The 10,146-nt window shown below is 44.5% G+C and overlaps 1 protein-coding gene across 13 annotated transcripts in view; it reads right to left on the minus strand.

Moving 5' to 3' along the window:
* The window catches only part of ITPR1 (inositol 1,4,5-trisphosphate receptor type 1), a 354,903-nt gene extending 346,496 nt beyond the window's left edge, over positions 1-8,407 (minus strand). For all 13 annotated transcript variants that reach the window (XM_017512642.2, XM_037732852.1, XM_017512640.2 and 10 more), the window contains exons 1-2: positions 8,155-8,407; positions 7,261-7,336 (exon numbers count right to left, since the gene is read on the minus strand). The gene's annotated coding sequence lies outside the window, so the exon portion shown is untranslated. The remainder of the gene's footprint in view (positions 1-7,260; positions 7,337-8,154) is intronic.
* Positions 8,408-10,146: the final 1,739 nt, after the last annotated feature.

Raw genomic sequence — 10,146 nt, forward strand, 5'->3', positions numbered from 1 at the left:
CAAAAAAAAAAAAAAAAAGTTTGGCCGGGCCTGGTGACTCACACCTCTAATTCCAGCACTTTCGGAGCCCAAGGCAAGGGGATCATTCAAGCCCAGAAGTTCCAGGCCAGCCTGGGAAACATAGAAAAACCCAGAATCTACAGGAAAAAAAAAAAAATTCTTTTTTAATTAGCCAAGTGTGGTGGGGCACACCAGTGGTCCCAACTACTCAGGAGGCTGAGGTGACAGGATTACTTGTGGCCGAGAGGTTGAGGCTACAGTGGGCCAAGATCGTGCCACAGTAGTCCAGCTTTTAAAACAGGGCAAGACCCTGTCTCAAAAAATAAAAAGTTCATCGAAGCCCATTAAATTGATTTAACAACCTCTTAATGGGTTGCCACAGAATTTGAGAAACATCCCCCAGGCTGGGCGCAATAATACACGCCTATATTCCCAGCACTTTGGGAGGCAAAGGCAGGCAGATCATAATATGGTGAAATCCCGTCTCTACTAAAAATACAAAAATTAGCTGGGCATGGTGGCGTGCACCTGTAGTCCCAGTGACTCAGGAGGCTGAGGCAGGAGAATCGCAGTGAGCCAAGACTGTGCCACTGCACTCCAGCCTGGCGACAGAGAGAACAAGAATAACGTTCTTGCTCATCTGGGGAGAACGACTATGTGTTAGCCTTACCAATTTTTTTAAAAAAGTTTAGATTATGTCCAGAACTCTTTGCAAAAAGGCAAGGTTGGGTCACTTGCATTTTGGAAATGCTTTCACCTAAGTAATTCAAGTTTTAAGTTTTGTTCATTTTAATTTTCTCGTCTGTAAGATGATGATGACAAGGATATCTACATGGCCCTAAGTGGAGATCTCTAAATACCATTTTCGCCAGATTAATGGCTCACACCTATAATCCCAACACTTTGGGAGGTCAAGGTGGGACGACTGCTTGAGTCTAGGTGTTTGAGACCAGCCTGGACAAGATGGTGAGAACCTGTCTCTACAAAAAAGACAAAAGTTTAGCCAGGCGTGGTGGTGATGGCCTGTGGTCCCAGCTACTCAGGAGGCTGAGGTGTGAGGATAGCTTGAGCCCAAGAGGCAGAAGTTGCAGTGAGCTGAGACTGTGCCACTGCACTCCAGCCTGGGCAACAGAGTGACATCCTGTCTCAAAAAATAAAAAGACAAACAAAACAAAACAAAAAACATTTCTCTGTTAAAAGAGCAAAGGCTCCTTGGAGAAAAGGCTGATTCTCGGTCTGGGACAAGAAATAGAGAAGATGAGCCTGGAACATCTTATTATATAGAAATCAAAAAAGCTAGCAAAAACTACAAGGGCTGTGTCAAAATCCCAGGCACTTTCTCATCCCATTTCTCAGTGACTAGAGAACTAATGGCTTTGGGTAGTGAGCATCACGGGATGCTAACATGACAAGAACAGACATCCAACATCTCACACGGCCCTAAGCAAAGCTTACAGAGTAGACTTACTGGAGTCCCAGCTACTGGGAAGGCTGGGGCAGGAAGACTGCTTGAGTGCAAGAGTTCAAGGCCAGCCTAGGCAACATAGTGAGACCCCTTCTTAATTTAAAACAGAAAAGAACCTAACTCTGACCAAGCCTCTACATCTAACTACCAAATTATGGTAGACAAAGGGAATAGAGAAACATGTTAAACCACAATGCACAGCTGTAATCAGCAAAGTTCAAACTGTGGAGATGTGTATCACCCAGTTTCTTCAGTAACAACAACAAAAAAACGCATGAAAAAAAGATGTGTAGAGGGCATACAGAGATTAATGGACAACAACCATTTGTAATGTATTTACCTTATTTGGACCCTAATTCAAACTACTAAATAGATGTCTGTGTAAAATTATTTTATATATATATATATATATATATTTTTTTTTTTACAAATATGTATGTATGTATGTATATATATCAAGGAAGTATAAACACAGACTCAATAAAAATGAAAGGCCATCAAAGGGGCAGATACGTTTAGAAAAATGAGACACAGATGTCTGTTTATTAAAAATAAAAGATGTTCAAAGGAATTTACCAAATGAGAGGTACTATACGCATCCCTTTTTATGAAATTTAAATATATACATAAATTTTACATATGTATACTTAGAGGAAAAGCCTGAAACCCTGATCTTGAATAGTTGGAATTGTTTTGTTTTGTTTCATCGCTCATCTTTTTCCTAATGTTGCACTACAATGAATACGCTATCTTTTTCTACTCAAAAAAAATTTTTAATAGAGACAGGGTCTTGCTATGTTGCCCAGGTTGAAGAACAGTAGCTATCACAGATGCAATCATCCTGCAATACAGCCTCAAACCCCTGGGCTCAAGTGATTCTCCTGCCTCAGCCTCCTAAGTAGCTGAGTCCAAGGTGTGTGCTACATGAATATGCATATCTTACTTAATAAGTAACAAAATTTGAGTTGTGCTTTAAGTTTGCACATATGCAGGGGTCCCCTTCACTTGTTAGAGAGAATCGCCAATGTAGAGCTTCTAATTCCCCAAGGATGCTGGAGAGCAGAACATTAGTCCTCCTTGTAAATCTCTCTTAAAATGACACTGGATATACCGCAGGGTGGCGGTAGGACATAGAAGGTTTGTGTTGAAACCCAGGATTATCATTAGGTTCTTAGAAATTGCTGTCCAAGACAACTGTATGTTCACCTACTTGTCAAACTTAACTTTACTACTGAAGTGAATTAAAATCCCAGGTAAGTCCTGTCATTAACCAGACAGTCCAGGAATCTGGGTTTTACCCCCTATCAAGTTCCCATCTGGTATGTGATCCTGCCAACCTTACCAGAGTCTCTCCAGAAAGGACAATGTAGCTTCATGATGTTGAAAACCACACTGAGAATTCTGTGAGAGTTTACAAGTTCTCAGATAAACCACTGTTGACCTGCAAAAATCCAGTCCCTATAGGCCTGGACCCTGAGTCCCTCTCCCTCAGCTGTGGCCACCCTGGCCTTCTTCTCCCTGCTCCAACATGTCACACCCACTCCTAACTCAGGGCCTCTGTACTTGCTGCTCTGACATTTGGAACACACTTTCTCCCTGATATCTACAGGGCCAACTCGCTTGCCTCCTTCAGCTCTGTGCTGAGGTGTCATGTAGTAAAGATCTGATCCCCACCTAAGTACTCCCCTAATGCCTCTTATCATGTCTTGTTGCTTTTTAAAATTGCTATAAAATATACATACCATAGAACACTTTGATATGTTATAACTCTGTGGCACTAAGTACATTCACACTGTTGTGCAGCGTCACCACCTTGCATTTCTAGAACTTTTTCATCTTTCCAAACAGAAACTCTCTCGTCAATAAACACTAACTGCCCCTACCCGTGTTTTCTCTCCCCTAGCAATCACCATTCTACTTTCTGTCTGCAGGGATCTGACTAATCTAGACGCGTCGTGCAGGAAAAATATTAAAATAAGTGTCCTTTTTTGTTTCTGGCTTGTTGCTTGTTTCACTTAGCATAATGCTTTCAAGGTTCATCCACATTGTAGCATGTGTCAGAATTCTCTTTTTAAGGCTGAATAATATTCCATTGTATGTATAGTTCATATTTTGTTTATCGGTTCATTCATCAATAGACTTGGGTTGTTTCTACCTTTTGCTACTGTGATGATGCTTCTGCTGACACCGGTGTACAAATACCTGCTTAAGTCCCTACTTTCAATTTTTTTAAGTTTATACCTTCAAGTGGAATTGGTGGAACACATAGCAATTTTATGTTTAATTTTTTTTAGTAACTGCCATACTATACTGCTCTCCACAGCAGCTTCACCATTTTACATTCCCACCAGCAATGCACAAGGGATCTAATTTCTCCACTTTGTATTTTCTGTTCCCTCCTTAACCAGATTCTTTTTGTCCACAGCATTTACTACCTCTAATACTATACTTCTAACTTGCTTATTTATATTGGCTGCCTGCCACCAATTATGACATAAGCTTTTTGGGAACAGGACGGTTTGTTCATTGCTGTACCCTGAGCACCTAGAATACACCTTAGTATACAGCAGGCGCTCAAGAAATTTGTTGAGTAAAGGATAAAACACTTGAATCACACACAACAACTTGAATCGTCCTCAGAGTCTGTTAAATAGATTTACCACACCATGTGCCTTAAACTACATCCAATTTAGGAATCTCAAACCATCAATGGGTGATGGTTTCAGTAGTTTAACTGGCTCATGATAAGTAGGATCATTTTAGAACCACAGGCACCAAGACAATTGTAAGGAATCATAGAAGTTATGTCATTCACATCACTGACTTCAAGCCTTAATTGCATTCATCAATTGAGCTATGCACAAACTTAAAACAACAAAAATGAAAAAAAAAAAANAAAAAAAAAAAAAAAAAAAAAACCTGCATTCTGAATTACAAGAGATGCATATTTGAACCCCAAAACCAGTCCACCCAGTGAATGACAGCATTAGGTTCAACTATCCTGCAAATGCAATGTGTTTTATTTTTAAAAATCAAACCAATAGTAAACAAGATGGACATTGGCCTTGTAGAGACTCCTTAATTAGTGTATCCAAAGACTGCTTGACCTAGAAACCTAACTCCAGGCCTAACTTTTATTTTGGCTGTTTTTTTCTGTTGTTCATATTTGGTGTTTATTTTATTTTGGTTTGTTTTCTAAGAGCTACTTGTGAAGAAATCAGACAGAGTTTCCATGATACCATTATAAATGAGCTGAAAAGCCGTGTGATATCTCCTCTCCTCTGGAAGGCAACTGTTGCACACCATTGGATTAGAGTTTCTTTTTCTTTATCTTTCTCTCTGCCCACTCTCCTCCCTACCCACAACACTAACACCCTGATCTTCCTCACTTGAAAATACTTTGAAGACTGTTGATCTTTCTGTGGAGTTCATCTCTTTTTTTCTAAGCAACCATTCCACTTCTCCTTCCTAAAGAGGCCAATTCCCTCCAAAAGACAATCACTTTGTTGAAATGGATAATACTATTGTCAACCCCAAATGACTTTCATGAATCTCAATACAAGAGCCAGAGTAATTCATTTAGAACTTGAAGAACTTTCCCTGTCTGATAAGAAGAGTAACTTGAAAGGATTTTCTGTTCGGATTTGAATTATTCAAAGAACAGATTGTACTTTCAATGTACATATGCATATACACTTGAAAGAAAAAAATGGAAAACAGAAACGTCTGCACAACTGGCTGCAAAGCAAACTGGAAGGTATATGAAAAAGTAGCAACATTTCACATTGCACACTAACTACGGTTTAAACTTTCGAATTACTCAGATGGGGAAACGCCTGATCCTTTCACCTACTCAGATGCTTTGATGTAAATAATCAAGATGTATTTCAGCTGGGAGATGAGCCTAATACTTCAGTTGCATAATGTTTCTTGTGGTTTTGTGTTGTTTCTTTTTACTCTCCCCATTTAGGCTTTCCAAAGTGAACTCATTACAACATCTAATACCTCCTCAAATATCTGCACTCTTTTATCCCTATATTTGTGGCTATATCCTTTCCTTCTTACATCAATGTTAAGCATGACTGCATCATTGGGGGGATATAAGCAAGTTATTTCAATAGCAGTAAGTTTACCATTTTTCCTAGCTTCCCTCTCACCACTCCCCATCCCCAAATCAACTTAGATCCATTTGTGGGATGCAGTACAGCCTCACTGCCTGAAGTTATACCTTGCGCCCACTTTATACTAGCTACTGGACAAGTGATTTCACTCTCTGCACCTCAGTTCCTTCACCTGTATCTCACGCACAGGGTTTCTGAGACATACGGCTCTGGCCCCGGCTTAATAGTACTTAATGTGTGTCCATCTTATTATTATTATTATTTTGAGACAGAGTTTCGCTCTTGTAACCCAGGCTGGGGTGCAATGGAGCGATCTCGGCTCACCGCAACCTCCGCCTCCTGGGTTCAAGCAACTCTCCTGCCTCAGCCTCCCGAGTAGCTGGGACTACAGGTGTGCGCCACCATGCCCAGCTAATTTTTGTTATTTTTAGTAGAGACGGGGTTTCACCATGTCGACCAGGATGGTCTCTATCTCTTGACCTCATGATCCACCCGCCTCGGCCTCCCAAAGTGCTGGGATTACAGGCGTGAGCCACCGCGCCTGGCCCCCATCTTATTATTTTTACCAACCAGTTAGAAAAGAATCTGTGAACCAGTTTCGCCTTGTCGTGCAGCTGATTCTGAAGAGGGGAACTAGACCCAATACTTGGCCCTGTGAGCACTCATACAGCCATGTGAGTCAATAAAAGAATTCCAGTAAGAAACTAGAGTTCTCACATCCAAATGCTTCTCACTCCGCCAGTACTCCCGAGGATCTTATCAACAGGAAACAAAAGCACTACACCACTATAATGAAGTGTCTGACTTTTATTTTCTCATTTAAAAAGTCCAAAGATTGTAGCCCAGGGAACAGCTAAATATTTAGAATGTTAAAAACGTTACTAAGACCCAGCCACCCACCCCACCCACCTCTGTTACCCTGATATTTACCATGTTTCTGAACATTTCAGGAGAAAAAACTTTTGATGGCCAAATCTGTAGCAATAGTGATGTACGTGCACCCGTTGAAACCTCCCACTCTTCAAACGCAGTCTGACCATTTTGGGGAAAAAATAGAAACTGTTGTGTTTACAGACAAATGCTGCTCTCAGCTCATATTCCACTACAGGCCCCAAAACAACAGGGATCGGCCAGATTCCTTGACATTCAGGTGGCTTGAGTCAAGGGCTGAATGTTACTATCTTAAGCTTCAACAACTAACTTCCCTTTTATAAGTTCTAATTCTTCCAACTTGCAGCAACCACTTTCATTTCTTGCAGTCCAACCTACTCTGATTAAGCCACACGTTCAAAGTTAGAAAAGAGTAACTATTTTCTGAAGGAGAGAGGCAGTTAATACTGCTTACACATGTTGGCATATGAAACGCACTGCATCCTTCAGAATTTAAATCACCAGCACAGCCCGGCAATGGGCCGCCGTTTTATTGCTCCATTTAATGGCCCTTCCCCCCCCCCCATAAACCTTCAGGCTCCTTCAATTCTGAGCTTACGTCCAAGAAACGCACTGTCCACTGGACCTCTAACGCCCTCACCAAAGGCAGAGGCAAATTTTGACGACTGAGCCACGGAGTTTCTTTTTCTTACTTCCCACTTCCTTGGCTGTTTAGATAGAACTTAAAATAGGCTTAGGACAAAAACTCATTATTGACTACAGCACTCAGGCTGCCACACTCACCTGACCCGAGTCAGGCACTCTGTTGCCAAAACAAGCCCAGCGAGGGGTGCAAATCCTGCTCCTCCGTAGTCAGCTCCTAAATATTTAGAAAGAAAGGAGACTGAGTAAAAGACCGCGGAAGATGGGTCTCTAACAGAAATGCTCTAAATTACAGGTTTCCACCTCCTTTAGCCTCCTCCCCTGGGGAGACCTCCGCTCCCCAAACTCGGCAAGCAGGTTGGTGGCATCGCTTGGGAGAAGATTACAGGTAACTACGCTCATTTCCAGGATGTAACTGACAAGTGAGACTAGGCACGCACAAACTTCGAACGTGCGGGAGGCTGGAACTAAAGGAAGTGTTTGGCAGATCCCAAAGCACTTGTTTCCCGGCGAGGTGACCAAGTATCCGAAGCCTGCATCCTCACTGGACGTGAGCTTCGTCCACACTTCATCCCTCACTGCCTCCCCGGTTTTCTTCTGTTTTTAAAAACCATCCCCACGGGGGCCCCACACACATGCATTATTCTCCCAGCCATGCAGTGCAAGAGAGGGCTACATTTTTAGAAAGATTATTTCCTTGAGCAGACTTACATATAACACCCCCACAACCTCTCTCTTCAAAAAAAGAAAAAAACTATTTCCTGCAGCTGCAGCAACACTTTCCAACTTGGGGGAATGCCATACCAGTCCGGAGTGGGGAGCCCCCAGAACTGTGCACTAGAGTCGAGGGTATTTAAGGTTTTTTAAGCCTCAAATGAGCTCCCCCCAAAAACTGCCCGCAGTAAAGGAACCCCCCAAATGCATGCCAAGTGCATGCACATCCATCAAGATCTCCCAGAGAGCGGGGCAAAAACTTCCGCGCCCAGGGAGCCAGTGCCAACTCCCCACGCCCCTCTGCCCGGCCCCAGCCGCTACCTTGGTGCCCGGGGAGCCACGCCGGTTTGGGGGAGCAGGGCGAGGACAGGGGTTAGCAGCCGCTGGGTAATCCCATGTCCGCGAAGAGGGAGCTCGTTCCGTTAGGATGGAAGCGGAACACCCACACCTCCTCTCGGCGTGCGCTTTCTCTCTCTCCACCCCCTGCCTCCTCCTCCACCACCACCTCCTCCTCCTCCTCTCCTCCCACCCCAGCAAGCTTGAGGAAACACTTCAGCAGCACATCCACATGGTTACTGCACTTTGAAGCGGCTCCCGGCGGCTTATATAGGCCGGAAAGCTCCCTGGGCAATGTAGTCCGAGTCCCGGGTCGTGGCGGCGCCAGAGGCAGAGGGGAGGGACTACAAGTCCCAGAATCCCCTGGGCGCCCGGGCTGGTCCCTAAATAGACGCGCGCGGGGACCGGGGAGGGGCGTCTTGCGGGGCGTTCGGGCTGTTGAGATGGTTTGCTGTTTGAGGTCGGCAGGGCTTGGAGCCCGCCGTACAAAGCCGCCCCTGGGAAGCGCCCCCAAACCCTTGGGGACGCCTCTCCTCTGGTTGCCCCTCTTCCCTGGAATCCTGGTGTCACTGGGTCTGGGGAGGGGTGAGGCGCTTGGATTTCTGCTTTGGGAAGTTTTTACCCACCCTCCCCCTGCCTTGGGTCCCCGAGCCAAGAATTTCAGAAATCCGGGGCACAAAAACGCCAGTGTTTGCGGTCAGGGATTAAAGGCGAGAAGTTGTCTTTAATAAAAATCTGCTCTGCCCTGCTCGGGTTTGCACGAAAAACCAAGCCTGGGAGCGACGGTCCACGCAAGCGGAGACACAGGCAAGTCGCGTGAGAGCACTTTTCTGAGCCCGAGCCGCGTGTGTCTTTGGTCGCCCCTCAGGAGGTAAAGAAACGCCAACCTCTCCGGTGCGCAAATAAAGAGCCGTGTTGTGACTTGCCGGCTCTGAAACTGGAGGCAGAAAATAAATACGATCTGCGACCTCGGTCCTGACCCTACCTCTAGCAGCCCCTCTGCTCCTGGGTGCTGTAAATACTTAAGTAAATAAACCGCAAACCAGAAAAATAAGGGCTTGGGAGAGTGCCGCTCCTACTGAGGTGCGCGTCCAGGCGGGGCGCTCTCCAACAGCTCCGACTAGGGCGAGGTGGGTTTCACCCGCTGCCAAGTAGTGCCTGGCTCCGCTACAAGCTGCTCAAGTCGGGGGAGAGCTAAGCCCAGAGGCAGTCAGCCGACTGCTGTCTCCTGCCTCAAATGACGTATATTCATTCCCCAAACGTTTCCTGAGTGTTTACTGGGTGCCAGGCGCTGGGGCATAGTGGTGAGCCAAACGCATCATAGCATCCGAGACAGGCACTTCCTGACGCCGCCTAAAGATCTGTTATAACAACAATAGTAATCATAATGATAATCATCAATGGAGAGGCTGATTTTACTGAGCCCAGACCTATGCAGTTTTCATGCGTCATGCTATTGACTTTCACCAACTATAGGTATATTTATCATACCTGTTTGGCAGGTGCACAATCCAGGGCTCAGAGAAATCAGGTAACTTCCCAAGTGACCCCTCGAGTTAAGCGGTACAGCCTGGATTCTGGCTCCAGACCCTTAAGTGTATGAAACCCTTGTCTTTGGGGAAATCCATCGCCATTGCCTTAAATAGCCTCTCTCCCCATTTTAGGGGCAGCCTCTGAGCCCTTGGGCAAGTCATTTTCATCTTTGCTCCTTAAGGAGATTCTCATTAGAATTTGTCTACATTTTAGCAGGATTCCTTAAATAGCCTCTCTCCCCATTTTAGGAGCAGCCTCTGAGCCGTTGGGCAAGTCATTTTCATCAGTTTTGCTATCTTAAGGAGATTCTCATTAGAATTTGTCTACTTTTTAGCAGGATTCCTTAAGATAGAGTCGAGTCTTATGAAACTTTAACAAATTAGAGGAGCATCATAGCTAATAATTACTAGACATAATGCCAAAACGAATCGTAATTATTGACAT

This window comes from Cebus imitator, unplaced genomic scaffold (genome assembly GCF_001604975.1).
Source record: "Cebus imitator isolate Cc_AM_T3 unplaced genomic scaffold, Cebus_imitator-1.0 Scaffold474, whole genome shotgun sequence".
Classification (NCBI taxonomy): Eukaryota; Metazoa; Chordata; class Mammalia; order Primates; family Cebidae; genus Cebus; species Cebus imitator.